At 31.7% G+C, this 22063-nt stretch overlaps 2 pseudogenes; one reads left to right on the top strand and one right to left on the bottom strand.

Moving 5' to 3' along the window:
- Window positions 1–504: 504 nt before the first annotated feature.
- LOC148579238 (rust resistance kinase Lr10 pseudogene) lies at window positions 505–1615 on the bottom strand (annotated as a pseudogene).
- A 16653-nt stretch (window positions 1616–18268) lies between these two features.
- On the top strand, window positions 18269–19210 carry LOC148579237 (uncharacterized; annotated as a pseudogene).
- Window positions 19211–22063: the final 2853 nt, after the last annotated feature.

Raw genomic sequence — 22063 nt, 5'->3', positions numbered from 1 at the left:
CTTAATGAAAGCAACTATTACTATTAGATTAAACTTGGAAAATGAAGTCATGAACTACGTTATATAAAATTGTCCTACTAGTTTTAGGTCCAGGGTATAGAGTTTTTTAATATGGCTAGAATATTATTGAATATGATGTCCCTATTCTTGTTTGCAACATGGGGAAGAATGTCACAATAATAAACATGATGAATGTGAAAGACAGTTGTAGACCATAAGGTCCTCCAATTCATTTTTCATTCTGTGTTTATTACTTTACAATTATTTTTTACTTTTGAGAATTTTTTTTTCCTTTAATTTGTTTGTATTTGAGTTGTTGCTTTCGTTTCACTTGCATGTCTTGACACATACGCGTATTCACCAAGCACATCGCGTAAAATTACTTCTTACTTTTATTAGATATATATCAGAAACTCTAGGGTTATTAAATTATGGATGTATCAGCTACAAATTAAAGTAGTAGTAGTAGTATACCACAAAGGTAATTAAAAATTAATAACCACATTAAAAGTAACTACTATTAGCACATTTTAAGTCATAATATGATGTTGATATTTGGTCCAACTTTGAATCAAGTTTTTCGTCTGGATACAGGGAAGGCTTTGGAGGCATTATTAGGCGTTCAACTTCTCCTTCAAGTATATCCACAAGTTGTTTCAAGGAAGGACGATCACGAGATTTTAGCTGGATACACCACAGTGCAACAATTATCATCTTCTTAATTATGTTCTTCTGATCCTCTATGCTATAATCCAATTCTATATTTGTATCATTGCTGAATTGATTATAGATCCAGGTGGGAAAGAATACTTTGCTTGAATTCTCTGTATGTGGGTTTAAATTCTTCGTTCTATTTGTCATTTTCATCAACAACATTCCAAAGCTATAAACATCGGCCTTGTAGGAGATTCCCTCAAGTTTGTTGTAAAATAATTCAGGTGCAATGTATCCAATTATCCCTCTTTGATCGGTCAAAGTGACAATGCTATTATCTATGGAATATAATTATGCCAATTCAAAATCAGAAACTTTTGTGTTAAAGTTTCATCGAGAAGAATATTATGTGATTTGATGTAAAAATATAGAATTTTCATGTCACAACCTTTATGAAGGTAACAAATACCTCTTACTACTACCAACGATATCTCATATATTTTTTCATAACTTAAAGAAATGTTTTCTTTGAGAGAATATATTTATCAAGAGAACCATTAGGCATAAAATTATAGACAATGTCACACTTTGATCCATCAACACAAAATTCAATAAGTCTTACCACATTCATATAGTGAATTCTTCCGAGGTTGCTACCTCACTATAAAATATTTTTCATTAGATTTGGATGTGTCTAGCATCTTTATTGCTACAAGAGACCCATTTTGTATCTTCCCTTTGTATACAGAGTCGAAACCACCTTTACTTAATTTTTTCTTAAAATTTTTTGTCATCATCTTGATTTCTCTATATGAGTATTTTATTGACATAAAATTATTACTATCTTGAATATTTCAATATTTGCATACATTGACATATGTCTTCTTCGCCGTTGACAAGCGAAAAGAACAACCAAGAGTGTTGTTTCTAGCAAAATTCTAAATTCGATTATATTTATCATGTTCTATCGAGCCACTGCCGGCCAATAGTTAAAGTAGCTCCGGAGAAATGGTCTTAAACTGAGCATTCTTGAACGGATAGATTAGCAAACAATTATCGTCATTAATCATTATTGGAACATAAAAGTGAAGAAAAGAAAATGCTAAAACAACAGATATAAAATTGAACATCTCATCTCCAATAATAAAAGGATCCGCATAATTCGTAAAAGGAAAGAAATGGCAAATTATACTAAAATATTCTTGCCTATTTTATTATAATTGCATTATTTACAATTAATTTTAGCTTTTAATTAGATATTACTTCAATCACGTTGATCAACAGTTAGACCAATTGTACAAATAAGTAAATGATATTAATTAGTTAAATTATCATAAAAAATATAAATTATTAGCAAAAGATACAATGAACATAATCACATATTATATCATATAAAAAGATAGAAATCAGGATTACAGTTTAAACTTAAAACCTTGCAGTTAAAGAGAAAATTTTGATACTAGTCGTATATCTAACATAAGTAACATAACATTACTCAGATCCTATTTGTAAAGATTTTTTTAAGTAATTTATTAAAAATGATATTTGAAATTAGTTTTTTTTTGTATGAAAAGCTATATTAACTATATTTATTAAATTAAACAAAATTATTTTTAATAAATACAAATTATAATGATTATATCTAATAAGATTGTTTTTAAAAATTAAAATAAATTTAATAGATATAAATATGAATTAATTTAAAAATGATCTCTTTAGATACTTCTAAAAATATTTATAATTTTTAAAAACAGTACAGAAAATATAATCTAAGGTTAAGTATTAATATATACATTTCTCCTCAAAATTTTACTCTCTGATCTAAATCTAATAATATTTGAATTCTATAGATATAATAATTTTTGTGTATACTTTTAGAGAACCACCCAAAGAATTCTTGAATTCTTAAAATAGAAAAAATAGTTATTATATATATGTTTGCGTATTAATAAGTATTCACGTATCTATATAATAATCCTCTATCTTTGTAAAATTTTAAATAGACCAACCTAAATTTAACTTATTTAGCATTTATTGATTCTAGCAACAATTAATGAATGTTAGTTAAAGCAAATTTAAACTATTTTTTACTAATATTTTGTTGTTATTTTTTTTGCTTGGAGAGTGAGTAGTTGTTGTTTTTTCGCAATGAATTGGAGTGTGGATATTGTGGCTGTGGTGGTAAAAGTAACAAGGAGAAAAGCAGGAAGTATTGTGAGTGATGTGGTTAAAGTAGCAAGTTTTAGATTTGTAATGCTGGTGGTAGTGAAAGTGCAACCACAACAACTTAAATCCGTATGTCAAGGAGCTGTGAGTATGGGCGTACAAAATATTAGGGGGTAAGTCTGAAGATGTGGAAGCAATTAGCTTGACGTGATAACCAGGCTTCCCCCATCCCGTCTTTAAGTCCCCAACAATAGCATAGGTATGCGAATCCAAGCAAAAATGACGAGATAAAAAATACTCATATTCACGTTCATATTCTGTGACACTAGTATTGCAGCTCATGTATTATGTGCTTAAATAGGGGGCTTAGAGTCTACACCTGGGTAGTCTAGCATTTGAGTGGCATGGTATGCATTATTCACATCCTGTTGCTTCGAAGCAACGCCATGGTTGTCGTTGGCATCACTGAAATTGAATTTGTAGAGCAAGTAGTGAGGTAGGGAGGAGCAATCGTCCTCTTCAATGATAGAATCCACTAGCTTGATTGTGTAGTTTTTGTAATTTATGGTTTCCACTTTGTGCTCTGTTTCCTTTATTAACCACAACATTGCAACATCCTTCATGGATTCTAGCTTGTACTTGCTGATCCCGCAGTTTTTTAGGTTGCTTTTTAATCAGAATGGACGACATATGTTGCTAAGTTTTTCACACTGAGAAATACAAGTTTCTCGGGAGACGTACAAATTTTTCTTGCTTCCCAATACTATAAATATCAAATTCAACACCAACCAACTACGAGTTTTTGAAATCATTCTTAGCTTCTTGGTTTATGTTCTGTTTAGTATCTCTAAAAAAAGTCAACTACTTTACACTTTACACAGTACTTCGCTTTCTAGTCATTTTTAACCGTACCTTACTTTAATTTAATCGCTTTTAAATTTAGAGAGTATGTTTACACGTAATAAAAAATAAAAATTTAACGATAATTAATTTTTTTCTTTATTTACAATAATCTTTTACTTTTAAGGATTTTTCTCCTTTATTTTGTTGATCTAAAAAATATTTTCTTATCAGAATTATAAATTTGTGTGTTTGTGTATCTCGTATCGTACGTGTTCTGTGCAATATCTATTCATCATAAGTTATTTTTAATTTAATGAAAGCAATTATTAGTTGTGAATCGAACTTTGAAAATGAAGTCATGAATTATGTTATATAAAACTGTCCTTCCAGTTTTAGGTACAGGGTATAGAATTTTTGAATATGGCTAGAATATTATTGAGTATGATGTTACTATTTCTATTGTGTAACATGGGTAGATAGTGCCACAATAATAAACATAATGAGTGTGAAAGACATAGTTGTGGACCATAAGATCCTCCAATTCGTTTTCCATTCCGTCTTTATTAGTTTACAATTATTTTTTACTTTTGAGGATTTTTTTCCTTTTAATTTGTTTATGTTTGGGCTGTTGCTTTTGTTCTGTTTGCATGTTCTGACACATACGCGTATTCACCTTCCACATCGCGTGAAATTATTTCTTACTTTTATCAGATATATATCAGATACCCTAAGGTTATTAAATTATGTTTGCATCAACTACTAATTAAAGGAGAAGTATACCAAAAAAACAATTGAGAATTAATAATCACATTTAAAATTATTGTCTATTTGGTTAAAAGTTGACACCAACCCAGCGTATTTGTCATCAGTTATTCTCTATGAAGTACGAGTACTTTTCTGATTTGTCATGTATGCGTGTTGAGCAGATTTCAGACATGACACTTGTTGACATTCGTTTGATATGCGTCTCTTTGTGTCCAATCGTGTCTTAATAAAAAAAATTCTTCTCCAGACACGTTTGGACACACCAAATACTATCACGCGTTAGCATGTCCAACCTTGTTCTTAACATGTATTATTGAAATGAGTTTTTAAATAGTATATATTATTAAATTATTAAAACAAAAAATATTTTAAATACTTTATATAATTAAAAAATTAATATATTTTTCAATATTAATAAAATACCAAAATATCATTACAATTTATTGAAAAACATACTTTATATTTTATATAAATATAAATGTCTTGTTCCCGTATTTTATAAAAATTTTAAATTCGTGTGTTCCCGTGTCGTGCGTATTTCGTGCAGTATCTGTGCATCATAGGTTATTCTTAACTTATTGAAAGCAACTATTACTAGTAGATTAAACTTGGAAAATGAAATCATGAACTACGTTATATAAAACTGTCCTACTAGTTCTAAGTTCAGGATGTAGAGTTTTTGAATATGGCTAGAATATTATTGAGTATGATGTCACTGTTTGCAACATGGGAGAAGTTAGAGTGCTACAATAATAAACACAGTTGCGGACCACAAGGTCCTCCAATTCATTTTTCATCTTGCCTTTATAACTTTATAATTTTTTTACTTTTGAGATTTTTTTCCCCTTTAATTTGTTTATGTTTGAGCTATTACTTACGTTCTGCTTGCATGTTCTGACACATACGCGTATTTACCCACCATATTGTGTGAAATTACTTCTTACTTTTATTAAATATATATAGATATCTTAGGGTTATTTAATTATGAATGCATCAACTACTAATTAAAGTAGTAGTATACCACAAAGACAATTGAGAATTAATAATTACGTTAAAAATTATGTCAATTCGGTCAAAAGTGGATACCAACCCTGCATGTTTGTCATATGTTATTTTTTATGAAGTACGAACACTTTTTTAATTTGTCGTGTCCGCATGTCGGACACATTTCGGATACAACACTCATTGGTACTTGTCCAACACACGTGTCTTCTGTGTCCAATCGTGTCTTGATAAAAAAAGAAAAAATTCTTTCCCAGACATGCTTAGATACACCTAAATACCATCATGTGTCAGCATGTCCAAACTTATTCTTAACATGTATTCTTGAAATGAGTTTATAAATAGTATATATTATTAATTATTATAACGAAAAATATTTTAAATACTTTATATAATTAAAAAAGTATTAAAATAATTAAAAAATTAATTTATATTTTAATATCAATAAAAAACTAAAATATCATTACATTTTATCTAAATAATGCTTTATATTTTACATATATATTGTGCCTCTGTGTCGTATAAGAATTTTAAATTTGTGTGTTCGCGTGTTCCATGCAGTGTCCATGAATAATATGTTATTCTTAATTAATAAAAGCAACTATTAGTAGTGGATTAAACTTGGAAAATAAGTCATGAACTGCATTATATATATATATATATATATATATATATATATATATATATATATATATATAAAACTGTCCTACCAGTTTTAGGTCCAGTGTGTAGAGTTTTAGAATATGTCTCGAATATTATTATGATGTCACTATTCCTGTTTGTAGGGAGAGAGTGCCACAATAATAAATATGATGAGTGTGAAAGACACAGTTGCAACCCACAAGGTCCTCCAATTCGTTTTTTATTCTGTCTTTATTACTTTACAATTATTTTTTACTTTTGCGATTTTTTTCCTTTACTTTGTTTATGGGTAAGTTATTGCTTTTGTTCTGCTTGCATGTTCTAACGCATATACATATTCACCTAACACGTTGCATGAAATTACTTCTTATTTTGATTAGATATAATATCAGATACCTTAGGGTTATTAAATTATGCATGCATCAACTACTAATTAAGTAGAAGTATACCACAAAGACAGTTGAAAATTAATAATCACATTTAAAATTATTTTTTATTTGATCAAAAGTGGACACCAACCCAGCATATTTGTCATTGGTTATTTTCTATAAAACACGGATACTTTCCTGATTTATCGTGTTCACGTGTCAAGCACATTTCAGACACGACATTCATTGATACTCGTTCGATACGCGTATCTTTTTGTGTCCAATCGTGTCTTAATAAAAAATAAAAAATTCTTCTTTGAACACGTTTGAATATACCTAAATACAATTATGTGTTAGCGTGTCCAATCTTATTCTTATCAGATATTCTTGAAATGAGTATAGAAATAATATATATTATTGATTATTAAAAAAATATTTTAAATACTTAATATAATTAAAAAATATTAAAAATAACTAAAAAATTAATTTATATTTTAATATTAATAAAATATCAAAAATATTGGTAAAATTCACCATATTAATGTGGTTTGCTTGCTTGGCTTTTATGCTCAAGAATTTCATCATGCTTTAGTCTATGATTTCTTCTCAAAAGAATCACTTTAGAACTTCATCACCATAGACAACAATGACATTTTTTTATGGGAGAAGTTGCACCAAATTTGATATGTGTTTAGGAGAATATTTTTGTTATTTTAGAGACAAGATATAGAATAATAATATTATCATGTTTAAAAATTTAAATACTAAAAAAATTATATTATGTCAGTCTTGGGCATCAAAGAGATTAAGAATTCATCTCAAAAATAATAGTGCTGAAATGGCGACACTCATAAAGTCTATTGGATTAAATGAGAATATCAAGAAGTCTAAGAATTCGTTTAAAATTCATTGGGAGGCATAAAATTAGTATTAAATTCAAAATTATTTAGTTTTGATTTGTTGTTAGAGTTTCTAAAAGATTTGATTTGGTTTTGATTTGTATAATAGTATTTATAGATATTTTAAATTATATCTGATATAATGTAATAAAATTAAATTAGTTATCATATATTTTAAGATCTTTTAATTTAATTAGTTATCATATCTTTTAGTTATTATATTTTTTAATTTTAGAATCATATTTAAAAAATTTTGGTCTATTTTTAGATTAATTTATTAGGGATCTATTTAAATAATTTTTTATAAGATAATTTATACAATTTTGATTAATAATTTTTTTGGGTACTAATATGTATATTTTTCTATATATGATCAAATAAAGTGAATGATTTACTTTATTTGTTACAATAAAAAATTTAAAAAATTCAGTGTAAGATAATTCTTAATATTATTAAATTTGTCTACCCCATAATCTACTATAATGAAAATTATCGATGTGTTGTAAAATAATTAAATAAATAAGGAAGAGGTAACAAATATAAAATATAAAAATATAATTAGATATCTATAATATTCACTAGAACTACTATATCAATTAATATATTTAATAATATTATAAAGTATGTAAGAAGGAGAATAGTATGAAAGAGAGAGAGCGAAGAATGTTTTAATATTCTTATTATTGTGTTACTGGGAGAGGCTTGAGCCTCTATTTATATAGGTACATGAGGTAACTTTTTCAAACACTTATTAAAAGCATTCTTCCTTGATAATACTGCACCGCCCATCATAAATGGGCATCCATGTAACAAATCTTATCACAACACTCCCCCTTGGATGACCATTTAGGATTATTGCCTCGTTAAAATCTTACTAAAGAAAAATCCAGTGGAAAAAAACCTTAGTGAAGGAAAAAGAGTACAATATCCTTTAGTGATGGGGACTGCCTCATTAAAAACCTTGTCAAGAAAAACCCAATGGGAAAAAAACCTAACCAAGGAAAAAAGAGTACAGTGTCCTCCTCTTGCCGACATCATTTAATGTCTTGAAATCGGCGCATCCCAATCTCATGTACCAATCTTTCAAAGGAGGATTTTTGGAGTGACTTTGTGAACAAATCTGCCAGATTGTCACTTGAGCGGATCTGTTGGACATCAATTGTCCCTTGATTTTGAAGATCATGAGTGAAGAAGAATTTGGGAGAAATATGCTTTGTTCTATCACCTTTGATATATCCGCCTTTAAGTTGAGCAATACATGCTGTATTATTTTCAAACAGGACAGTTGGAGCTATGTTATGGTCAATCAATCCACATGATGACAGAATATATTGAACCAGGCTCCTCAGCCAAAAACACTCGCGACTAGCTTCATGAATAGATAGTATTTCAGGATGATTAGAGGAGGTTGCTGCTATCGTCTGTTTGGTAGACCTCCATGATATAGCTGTTCCACCATATGTGAACATGTATCCTGTTTGAGATCTCCCTCTATGTGGATCAGACAAGTATCCAGCATCTGCATAGCCAACTAATTGTGACTTGGATCCATAGGGATAAAACAATCCCATATCAACCGTTCCATGAAGATATCGAAATATTTGTTTGATTCCACTCCAATGTCTTCTAGTTGGAGAGGAACTATATCTTGCTAGTAGGTTCACAGAAAATGATATATCAGGTCGTGTATTATTAGCAAGATACACTAGCGCTCCAATGGCACTAAGATATGGTACTTCTGGACCAAGGATATCTTCATTTTCTTCTTTAGGACGGAATTGATCCTTTTTCACATCCAAAGATCTTACGATCATTGGGGTACTCAAGGGATGTGACTTATCCATATAAAATCTTTTCAAGATCTTCTCTGTGTATGTTGTTTGATGAATAAAGATCCCATCTTTTGTATGCTCGATCTGCAGGCCGAGACAAAATTTAGTCTTTCCTAGATCTTTCATCTCAAACTCTTCTTTTAGAGTTTTTATAATTGTTGGAATCTCTTCAGGAGTCCCAATGATATTTAAATCATCAACGTACACAGCAATTATAATGAATCCAGATGTAGACTTCTTTATGAAAACACATGGACAGATATCATCATTCTTGAATCCATTTTTGGCCAGATACTCAGTAAGACGATTATACCACATTCGTCCAGATTGCTTTAGACCATATAAAGATCTTTGCAATTTGACTGAGTATAACCCTTGCGCATATTCATTGGATGGTTTAGATATCTTTAGTCCTTCAGGGACTTTCATATAGATATCCCGATCTAATGAGCCGTATAAATAGGCTGTTACCACATCCATTAAATGCATATGTAGTTTATGATATGTAGATAAACTGACCAAATAACGTAATGTTATCGCATCCACTACTGGGGAATACGTTTCTTCATAATCTATACCGGACCTTTGTGAAAAATCTTGTGCCACAAGTCGGGCTTTGTAGTGCACAACTTCATTTCTCTCATTTCGTTTTCTCACAAATACCCATCGGTATCCAACAGGTTTTACATCTTCAGGTGTACGGACTACAGGTCCAAAGACTTCACGTTTTGCAAGTGAGTCTAACTCAGCCTTCATGGCTTCTTTCCATTTTGGCCAATCATTTCTTTGTCGACATTCTTCGACTGATCTTGGCTCAAGATCCTTACATTCATGCATGATATTCAATGCCACATTATATGCAAATATTTCATTGACAATTGTCTTATTTTGGTCCCATTTCTCTCCTGTAAAGACATAATTTATTGATATCTCATCATTTTCACAATTTTCAGGTACCTGAACGTCTTCTGGCGTTAAAATTATATCAGAATTTTGGACAACTGCAGGTGTCTCTACAATGTCTTTTTCACAGGAATCGTATTTACCTCTTTTCTCTTTCGAGGATTTTTATCTTTGGAACCGACAGGCCTGCCACGCTTCTGGCGTATATTTGCTTCAGTGGCTATTTGTCCTACTGGGACATCAATTCGAATTGGGACATTTTTCGCCCTGCCACGCTTCTGGCGTGAATTTGCTTCAGTGGCTACTTGTCCTACTGGGACATCAATTTGAATTGGGACATTTTTCGCTGGTATATAAGATTTGGTTATCCTCTTTGTATCAGAAAATGCATCAGGCAATTCATTCGCTATTCTTTGCAAATGTATAATCTTTTGAACTTCTAGTTCGCATTGCCCTGATCGAGGATCTAAATGTATCAACGATGATGCATTCCAATTAAGTTCCTTTTCAGGAAGCTTATTCTCTCCCCCTAATGTTGGAAATTTTGATTCATCAAAATGACAATCCGCAAACCGGGCTTTAAATACATCTCCAGTTTGTATCTCAAGATACCTCACTATAGAGGGAGAATCATATCCAACATATATCCCCAATTTTCTCTAGGGTCCCATTTTGGTGCGATTAGGTGGTATAATGGGAACATATATCACACACCCAAATATTCTTAAATGGAAAACATTTGGCTGCTGGCCAAATGCTAATTGCATAGGAGAGAACTGATGGTAACTCGTTGGCCTCAAACGAATAAGTGTTGCGGCATGTAAAATAGCATGCCCCAAACCGAGGTTGGGAGATTTGTTCTCATAAGTAAGGGGTCTAGCAATTATTGGAGGCGTTTAATAAGCGATTCTGCTAACCCATTTTGTGTGTGAACATAAGCTACTGGATGTTCAACACTTATTCCATTAGCCATATAATAAGCATCAAAAGCTTGGGAGGTAAATTCACCAGCATTATCAAGACGAATTGCTTTGATTGGATTTTCTGAAAATTGTGCTTTTAATCGAATAATTTGAGCCAGTAATCTCGTAAACGCCAGGTTGCGAGAAGATAATAAGCACACATGTGACATCTCGAAGATGCGTCTATCAGGACCATAAAATATCTAAAAGATCCACATGGTGGATGAATAGGTCCACATATATCACCTTGAATCCTTTCTAGGAATTCAGGGGACTCAAATCCAATCTTTACTGGTGATGGCTTTAAAATTAACTTTCTTTGAGAACATGCAGCACAACAAAATTCACTAGATTTAAGAATCTTCTGGTTCTTTAGTGAATATCCATGGGAGTTTTCAATAATTCTCCTCATCATGGTTGTTCTCGGATGACCCAATCTATCATGCCAAGTTATGAATTTATTTGGGCTAGTAAACTTCTGGTTTACAGTGGCATGTGATTCAACTGCACTAATCTTGGTATAATACAACCCAGATGAAAGTGAGGGTAATTTTTCTAATATAACTTTCTTATTTGAATCATGAGTTGTGATACATAAATACTCATGATTTCCCTCATTCATAGTCTCAATATGATATCCATTTCGGCGAATATCTTTGAAACTCAACAAGTTCCTCAGGGACTTGGTAGATAATAGTGCATTATTTATTATAAATTTTATTCCTCCAGGAAACAGAATTATAGTTCTTCCGGAGCCTTCTATCATATTGCCTGAGCCAATAATAGTATTAACATATTCCTCTTTTGGCACAAGATGGGTAAAATATATAGTACTTTTAAGAATAGTGTGCGAACTTGCACTATCCGCAAGGCAAATATCTTCAGAATATGTCCTTGCCATTTTTCTTCAAAAACAAATAATAAAATGAGTAAAAGTACATGCACAGTAAAATTATTCACATGAATACTTAACAAACACACATATTAAATTATTCCATCATTGATCAAATAGCCAATATTTCCTTCAGGATCCTCAAAGAAATTAGATACATCAAAATGAATGGTGGAATTTTCATAATTTGAAACAAAATTTGTTTCCTTTCCTTTGTCATCCTTTTTCAAGGATACTTGATAAAGATCAACTAGGTACGTTGGGTACGACAGGTACGTGACCAATGGCCCTTTCCACCACAACAGAAGCATTTATTCTCAATTGATTTACTTTGCCCATTGTTTCTTTCTTTATCCCACTTCTGGTGAGATCATTTCTTATGAACATAATTTCTTTTCCTTCCATAACTTTTCTTGTTATCAAAATCTTGCCATTTACCTCTTCTGGAGTTATAAATTGCCGCATTTACTTCACGAAATGGGGCGGCGCCAACTGGGCGCGCTTCATGATTTCTTAAGAGCAACTCATTGTTGCGATCAGCAACAAGAAAGTAAGAAATTAGCTCAGAATATTTTTAAATCCTTTTTCTCAATTGCTACTGCAGGAGCACATTCGAGGCATGGAAGGTTGAGAAAGTTTTCTCTAGCATATCGGACTTGAAGAAGTATCACATGATTGTACCTTTCTTCAAGGTCTTTCCACAGATCTGCAGGATCTTTTAATGTGGGATATTCATTTTTCAATCATACGTCAACATGACGACGAAGAAAAATCATAGCTTTGGCTTTATCCTTCTGGGATGCATTATTTTTAGCCTTAATGGTATCTTCAAGATCCATTAAATCAAGATGGATTTTAACATCATGATAAATAATTATTTCCAGATATATCAAGAGCATTAAATTCAAGATGAGAGAGCTTCAACATAATGAAAATTTGTTACCTGAGTCTTTCTAAAATTTGATCAGAGTCTCGTGCTGATAACGTGTTGTAAAATAATTAAATAAATAAGGAAGAGGTAATAAATATAAAATATAAAAATATAATTAGATATCTATAACATTCACTAGAACTACTATATCAATTAATATATTTAATAATATTATAAAGTATGTAAGAAAGAGAATAGTATGAAAGAGAGAGCGCGAAGAATGTTTTAATATTCTTATTATTGTGTTACTGGGAAAGGCTTGAGCCTCTATTTATATAGATGCATGAAGTAACTTTTTCAAACACTTATTAAAAGTATTCTTCCTTGATAATACTGCACCGCCTATCATAAATAGGCATCCACGTAACAATCTTATCACAACACGATGCATCAATTTATAAACCATAGGTTTAATTATAATGTTGACGTTTTCAGTAAAGAGCAAGAAGGAATTTAATTTTAGTAACTAATGTTAGATATAGCTAATCCAACACAAAATTAATGAGAGACAAGCTTGTTTCTAATGTTTGTATTGAGACGAATGTTGGCTACAAAATACAATTTCCGAATAATATAAGTGAAATTTTGAGTGATATTATTCAGACAATTATTACAATTATCCAATTATTATTATTATTTTCGTGATTTTTTATTCTCTGCAAATTTCCTTTAAATATTGCTACTTGCAAGTCATTGTAGCTGTTTAATAAAGAATTATCTAAATAATAAATCTGAATAAAATATTATAGTAACTAAAGTTTGATTTTAAGAAGTAAATTATTTTTCTTTAAAAAAGGAAATGATTGAGCTTGACTGTTTGAGCATAAGGTTAGGTGGCATGCGTATAGCCATACAACTAAGGGCTCCGTGTGGAAAGAAAATATGGCTGGTCAATATTCATTAGTTGGGATTAAATTTTATAAGAGAAATTGAAGTCACCAAAAAATATTATAGATTGATATATTAAAATTAAAACAACCATACGTAAAAAACAAAACTACTAAATTAATTATTCATATAAATTATATATTGTATTATAAAATAACCATAAAATAATATAAAATAAAACATATATCTATAAAAAAAATATATATATATATATACTAATTTAATAGTTAATTTTTTATATACTTTTTTTATAATTTCATAGACAGTTTAAGAAAAAAAAATCCTTGTTAGACTTTGATCCTATCCAGTGGGTCCTCATGAATCAATGCTTGAAAGGGAAACTTATGCTTATGATATCAACCTATCGATCAATCAAATGTATTAGATGATAATGTAGTGTCTAGTTTCCAACTGCCACTTTGAGCTTTATGATTCAAAGTTTCCAACTGTGTATTATAAATGAAATTAATCTTTCAAACTTTTGACAAATTCAATTAGTCTCTCTTCAATTTGTTAGAGTAAATCTGAAGTCTAACCTAATTTTTCATCCATACTTTATAAATCTCTCTAAATTTAATTACGAATAGTACCTTTACATGTTGTCCAAAATATTTTAAAAATATTATTATTTTTTATTATATATTTATTTATTCTTAATCTATTTATCATAAATATATTTTTTTATTCATTCTTATTTTTATCTCTCTCTTCCTTATTTATTTATTTTATTCTTTTTTTATAGATAAAGTATATTTTTTAGGCCAAAAATTTGAATATAGATTTATTTTAGTGTTATTTTCGAAAATAGAAATATATGGTGTTGAACTTTAGGAGGATGGTGGACTCACCTTTCTCGGAGATTTTTTTTTATATTTTTATTTTAAATTACTCCAAAAAGAACTCGCTTACCGCGAAAACAGTTTTCTCGATTTTTTAAAAATTCAAGAGTATCTCACTTTTAGCGAGAAATTTTTTTTTTAATATATATCCAATTATTAATATTCTATTTAATATTAATACATGTTATATAAATATATATAACAACGTATAATAATAAAATATAAATTTAACAAAGATCGTAACACACAAATAAATATGTATACAACAAACAAATAAATGATTATATGTAAATCAGTAAATAATTATAACAGTAAAATTAATTATATTTATTATTAATTATTTATAACAAAAATAATAACATTAAAATATATCAAAAAATAGTTCTTAAATTTATAAGAGTTATAAGAAGTTATATTGTTATAAATACTATCTAAGTCATAATATAATCATCTCTTCTTAAGATTTATTTTGATGTTGTTATTAAATTTGTGTTCTAAAAAAAATATTAGTTTTATAGTTAATATTCAACAATAAACACTACAAGTATATTATACTATACATATATTCTAACTATTATAAATTTGTATGTATATGTAGTTGGAATATATATATATATAGCATGATGAATTTATAGTGTTTATTGATGAATATTGACTATAAAATAAAGCTCAATTAACTTGATGTGGAATAAAAAAGATTACAACTTTTTCAAGTAATATCACTCAATTGAATAAAGTGGAATAAAAAAATTTACATATTGTTTATCCTTTAATTTAAAATTTTATATTTTTAAAATTTAAATATATTTTTCTAATATTTAGATTTTAACATTTAAAATTATTTTTTTAATTTATGTATGCATTTAGATTTGGATATAAAATTTAGGTATTTTCGTAAAATTTGTGTAAAAGTTATTTTTTCATAAACCATTATAATCTATCAAAGATCTTCCCTTCCATATAAATTTGTACTCCTTTATACGAGAGAAGCTGGGGAGCGACTCCTCCAGCGGTGCGCCAGGTATATCGCTTCTTCCGCTGCCCCAAACGTCTTCTAGCACCGTATGGTCCTCGATCGGCTGCCGATGCCACCAACACCCCAAAGACTACAGGATGGAGCCAACGACGACGATGATTGTTTCATTTTAGATGATTACATATAGTGTATTTATATTTTTAATTTTAATGACACTTTGTATTTTCTTTGTTTCGATGTATCTTAGTTTCAAATAATCTTGTGAATTTACTTTTAATCCGTTTTAGCTTGAACAAAAACTCTTTTATTCAATTTGTGTTTGGTTAAAAGGTCTTTTTATATATGTGCGTGTGTGTATATATATAAGTGATGTATCTAGTAAGAATAGGTTTTTTATATGAAAATGTGAGAATGCAATTATTAATGTCAGATTGAATTTAATGGCTAAGATTAAACCTGCTTTAAAAGCTAGATTACATAAAACAAAAAATTAAAATTGTTACTCTCTCTTTCTCTGAGCAAAAGTGTGGTTGCCTCTCACATTCTTTCGTCTCTCCACTGTGTTTTTCTCTTGCGTTTGGATACCAAAAATCAAATTCCTAATTTTTGAACATCTCCTTGCTATGTCCTTCACTACTAGTCTCGTTGCTGTCATCGCTCCTCCTTGTATTCGTCGCCATAGTTCCTTTCTACATTGTCGTTGTTGCTCCCTCTAGTCTCTGAATTGTTGGTTGTTGTCGTCACACTCTATTCATATTCAAAATGAACAGAGTTGTATGTGTATTTTTCTATTCATAATGTGAATGAATATGACTTCAAACAGGAGAAGCTATGACAGTGACGAGTACAAAGAGGAGCAATAATAATGAGACCCAATAGGATTAGGGATTTGATTTTTGGGTATTGAGAACACAGTGGAAAGAAAAAATGATGTAAGAGAGTAGTCATTTTAATTTTTGTTTTATGTAATCTAGTTTTTATAGTAGATTTAATCTTGACCATTAAATTTAATCCAACAGTAATAATTGCATTCTCACATTCTCATATAAAAAATATATTCTCACTAAATACATCTTCTATATATACATATATATATATATATATATATATATATATATATATGTATATATATGTATATGAGTAAATTACCAATTATGCCCCCGAATTTATAAAACGCTGACAATAATAACCCTAATATTTGTTAACGATAATTATACCCTCAAAATTTTTTAAAATGCTACAAATCTGCCCAACCGTGAGGAGAACCCTTCTTTGTTAAACGGAGCTTGATGATGTGGCAGATGAAAATCCAACGTGGCATCCATTAAGGGTTTCAATCCCATTTCTGCTATATCCCTAATTCATGAAACCCTAATTGCCCAATTCAAATTAAATGACCAAATTTACCTTAAATGAAACACCATATTTAACTATGGCTATTTACGACGCGTGAAACTGAAGAGTTTCTTGGTGGTGGTCTTTGTTTGTCTTCGTCTCTTGTATCTTTGTATTTGTCTCTTGGAATTAGTAACGTCACATGCAGGCTCACGTTTGGCATTGATACTCAGTGAATAAATCTCCATTGAACAACCAAGGTTCGGGTAAGCATTTTATGTTTTCGTTGTTCTTATTATCAGTTCGTTGGGGTTTGCATTTTATTAGTGATTAAGTGGATTTTTTTTTTTTGAAATGGAGGTTTGATAATGGTATTTTAATGTGTTGACTTATCTGATGTGTTTTAAATGACAACTCATATCACTTTTGTCTATCACCATCGGAGTTGGTTAGAGAAGGATGTGGATGGTGTGCTGAAGTATACTGGTGGTTTAGTGAGTATCATCGAGAAGGTGCATGTTGATACATGTAATATGTTCTTTGTTGAAGGTTTGTTTCTAGATTTAGGTTATACTAGGTATAATGAAGTGTATTGGTTGGAGTTAGGGATGGATTTAGCTAACAGGTTACTGGTGCTGAAAAGGGATGTTGATGTGGTTAAGCTGTGTGATGCTGCACTGAAGAATGAAAATAGGGTCCACTTGTATTTTGAGCATCCCATTGATATCGATCCAGAGTATGTTGATGAATTTGAGGTTTCTGATGACGAAGAAGTTAAGGGACCTCCTTCAAAAGATCAGGAAAATCATCACGAGGATTTCTCACAGCATGAGGAGCATGGAGGACCTGATGACATAGAAGTAGAAGGAGCTCCTTCAGAAAATCAGGAAAATCATCAAAATGATCCCCTACAGCATGAGGAGCAATAGCAAGAAGATGGTGAATCAACGTTGAGTAAAGGGGAGAATGATGAAGCATTGCAAAATGACATAGCTATTAAGATGCTACCTAATCAAACTCAAGTTGCAACAACTGCCAATGAGACCCCCAATTTAGGAGACAACCATGAGACACATGTTGAAGGTCAAGAGGGGCAATCTAATCCTAAAGAAGCTGATGGCAGGGGAAGAAAATGGAGGAAGAAACATCCAAGGCCCCAACCATCTGGTAGAGCACAACCTGCACCACAGAGCAATAGTGATGCACATGTAAGTTGGTATATTTATTGTATATTTTTTGTTGATTAAAACATGCAATTATTCACAAATATCATATTAATGGATTGTAGATCCTAGGAGTAATATTGTTTAATGTTGGGATTCTATTTTACTTGCCAAAAGTTGTCGGTTAATTAATAACCTAATGATATGAATGCATCATGTTGTTGAGCTAGATGAGGTTGCCTCTTGTGGGATACAAGGTCGAAGGCATCATCCAAGACTCCCTCCATCAGGTCAGAGGATTCTGCCACCTAGGGAAGAGAATTAGACTCCAAGAGTGATTGTTCCTAACCCAAATGACCATGATGAAGAGCCAACTGAATATCAGTACCACTCTGAGGATTTGTACACCCTTCCTGGTTCTGATTCTGATGATGAAAATCCAGTATTCCCTCAGCACAATTCTGATACAAAGTTTGGCAAAATTAGACTGGAGTTAGGTATGGAGTTTGGCACGATGGAACAGTTTAAGGATGCATTCAAGAAGTACAGTATTCAAATGGGTAGAGAGGCATTTTTTCTTAAGGTTGAACCACATAGGTGCAGGGTCATCTATTACAACAAAACTTGTCCATGGTTGGTTTACTGTGCAAGGAGAAACCAGCCACCTAGTTACCAAATAAAAACATTAGTTGACGAGCATACGTGTCCTAGGAGTAATAGAAGTAGGTTAGTCACTTGTAAATGGGTTTCGGAGGAGTTGATTAGCAAGATTAGGGTTTGTCCCAATTTGTCCCACAGAGAGGTTCGAGATTTGTTCAAGGTTGAGTTTGATATATGTGTCGGAGAGAGGATGATGTTTAGGGTAATGGAAAAGGCTAAAGATGTCATTGAAAGCATAGAAAGAGAACAGTATTTGAAGTTAAGGACATACTTAAATGAGCTGCGTAAGGCCAACCCAGAATCCACTTGTTATATGGGCACAACCCCACAACATAAAGGGTTACCTAAGTTTAGAAGTCTATACATCTGTCTAGATGCCTACAAAAGGGGATTCAAGTAAGGATGTAGGCCTTTTCTATGCCTTGATGGAGCATTTTTAAAGGATTATTTGGGGAGGGAGGGGGAGCAGCTGCTGATAGCCGTTGCTTAAGATGCTAACAATCATCTATTTTCAGTTGCATATGGAGTAGTTGATGCAAAAAGAAAGAAAAACTGGAAAGATTTCCTAGAATATTTGTTGGCAGATATCGGAGACCATAAGCAATTTGATTGGCACTTCATGTCAGATAAGCAGAAGGTTAGTTTTTAACTTGTGTATTCAATTATTTTATTCACTTACTCATACCTCAAGCTATAGTATATGTTGTCTAACTTAGTCAATGGCAGAGGCTAATTCTTGCTCTACAGGAAGTTATGCCAGGGGTTAATCATAGGTTTTGTACTATGCATATGTGGAGGAATTTTAACAAGCGTTGTAAAGACCTAGAACTTAAACAGTTATTATTTCAATGTGCAAGGGCGTTGACTGATCAGGAATTTAATGAAGGTATGGCTGCAATTAAGAGAATTAATACATCTGTCTGGAAATATTTGTTTACATATAAGCAAGAAACTTGGTCAGGGTCAAGATTCTCTACTTGGCCTAAAGTGGATAACATTACGAATAATAAAGCGGAATCACTTAATGCAATAATGATGGTACTAAAAGGCAAGAGCATCATTATCATGCTAGAGGACATTAAATATTACCTCATAAAGACTATAGCAACTCATAAAGATGCACTAATGACTTATACGGAAAAATTGGCTCCTATACAAACGAGCAGATTGGAGAAAGAAAAGAAGAAAGGAAACTATTGGAAAGCTCAATAGGTGGGAGATGATAACCACAATGTATTCAAAGTTAGAAGGCATAGTCGAACAGTTCGAATCAACATTCAAAAAAGGACTTAGACTTGTAGAAAGTGGCAACTGACAAGCCTGCCATGCTGTCATGGAGTTGCTGTAATTCAAAGAAAAAATCAAAGGTTAGAAGATTATGCCCACCATTGGCTGACTATGGAGGCATACAACAGAACATACCAATTTCACATCAACACTGTCCCTAGTCAAGAATATTGGGCTGATGCAGAGGGCCTGCCATGTCTCCCTCCAACTAGGGATGGAAAAAGGCCAGGCGGCCTGCCAGGGGCCTGCAGCCTGGCCTGTTATAAAATAGGCACAGGCTCAGGCTGTTATAAAGGCCTTATTATGTTAATAGGCCAGGCCCAGGCTCACTAATTAGCCTAGCCTGGCCTGTCAGGCCTGTTTGGACCTTTTAATACATAATTATATAGATAAATAATTTTTTTATTATTAACAAAATAATGAGATATTTTAAATTTACTATATTTAATTATAAATAATTTTGTATATTTTAAATACTTTAAAGTTTAAAAATTCTTATAAATATTAAATATGACATTTTATATATAAATATGTTTATTAAAAAATATTTTTTTAAATAATATTTTTATTTTTGTAAAAAAAAAATTAGCAGGCCTTTTAACAGGCTTCAGGCCAATCCAGGCTTAGTACTTTGAAAAAATCCTATAGCAGGCTGCAGGTCAGGCTCAGGCCAATCAACTACATGACAGGCCAGGCCTGTTAAGAGCAAAGCCTGGCCCGAGCTGGCCTGTTTTCACCCCTACCTCCAACTTATAAGAGGTCAATAGGAAGACCTACAAAAAAGAAAGCTCGACATGAATTAGAGAGACAGAGTGGTAGCCAATACAAAATTAAGAGGAGCTATGGAAAAACAAGTTATAAATATTGCAAAAAAGTAAATATAAACTCTAACTTGTTTCATAACTTTTGCTGTTGAGTATGCTCATCTATTGATGCTCGAAATGATCTTCTCTTCGTAGGTGAGACACAACTCTAGAACCTGTCCTGATAAGAAGAATCATGTTGCAACTGAGCAAGATGCAGATGCACAGCAAGCACCTCAAGCAGGTCAGCTAGATGGAAGACAAGTCCAGCTAGCAGCAGGAGCAAATGTGCCACTCATGGGCTTAGAAGACATGTCAAACTCAGAGCAGGAGAGGTTTTAGGAGGAAACCATAGATGCAGTAGAAGAGGAGCTCACACAAGGTCACCCACACTCTGAAGCTTATGAAGAGGTAGTACATAACTCAATCACTACTGTTTACAGTAACGTGACATGTAGTAATTAGATTTAACTTGTTGTAGGCCAATATGAACATATCCGGTCCAACAAGTCATGGTGCTGGAAGGAGAGTTGCTAGAACCAACCTTGCAAGGAGAGCACCTAGATATACCAAAAGTGCTACATCAACTCCTAAAACTCCCTCCAATATTGCTGCTGCCGCTGCTGCATCTACTAGCAGGAAAAGAATCAGGATAAAGATGCCTATTATGAGGCCCCATCAGCCCAATCCCATGTGAGGCCTACAGCTCCAGGTCCAGCAGCCCAACCCTATGTGAAGCCCACAGCTCCAAGTCCAACAGCCCCTCCACAGTCCAACCTACCATTTAGGCCCCATAAATAAGGTCCGTTGTACCTACTTCAACTGTTGCTCCTGGTTTAGGAGTTTCAAACACCACAAGGATTCTAATGGTGTCAAATAAAATCATGAATGGAGCAAGTAAAGCAACCACTTTTAGATTCTCTAAGTTCATGCCAAATCAGTCAACTTGAAGGACGCTTAGCTCTCTAATTAGTTTTTCTTTTGGGTTATAAGTTAATGTTTAGTTTAAATGATTTTTTTTTATTTTTTGGGTTATATGTTGATGTTTAGTATGGATGGTTATTGGCATTTGTTGGACAATTTGAGTATTTTGGTGTCTGGTATTAAGACTAATTAGCAAGTAGCCAAGTATACAATATTTTAGTTGGAACAATTTGTGTTAATGCTTAATGTTATGCTGTTCAATTATTTGGTGTTAATCTTGTGCTTTTGACAAATTTGATTTCATAAGTCTATTTGAACTTCGTTTTTGT

Source organism: Arachis ipaensis, chromosome B10 (genome assembly GCF_059453495.1).
Source record: "Arachis ipaensis isolate K30076 ecotype BB chromosome B10, ASM5945349v1, whole genome shotgun sequence".
Classification (NCBI taxonomy): Eukaryota; Viridiplantae; Streptophyta; class Magnoliopsida; order Fabales; family Fabaceae; genus Arachis; species Arachis ipaensis.
This window is presented reverse-complemented; position numbering and strand designations above follow the sequence as displayed.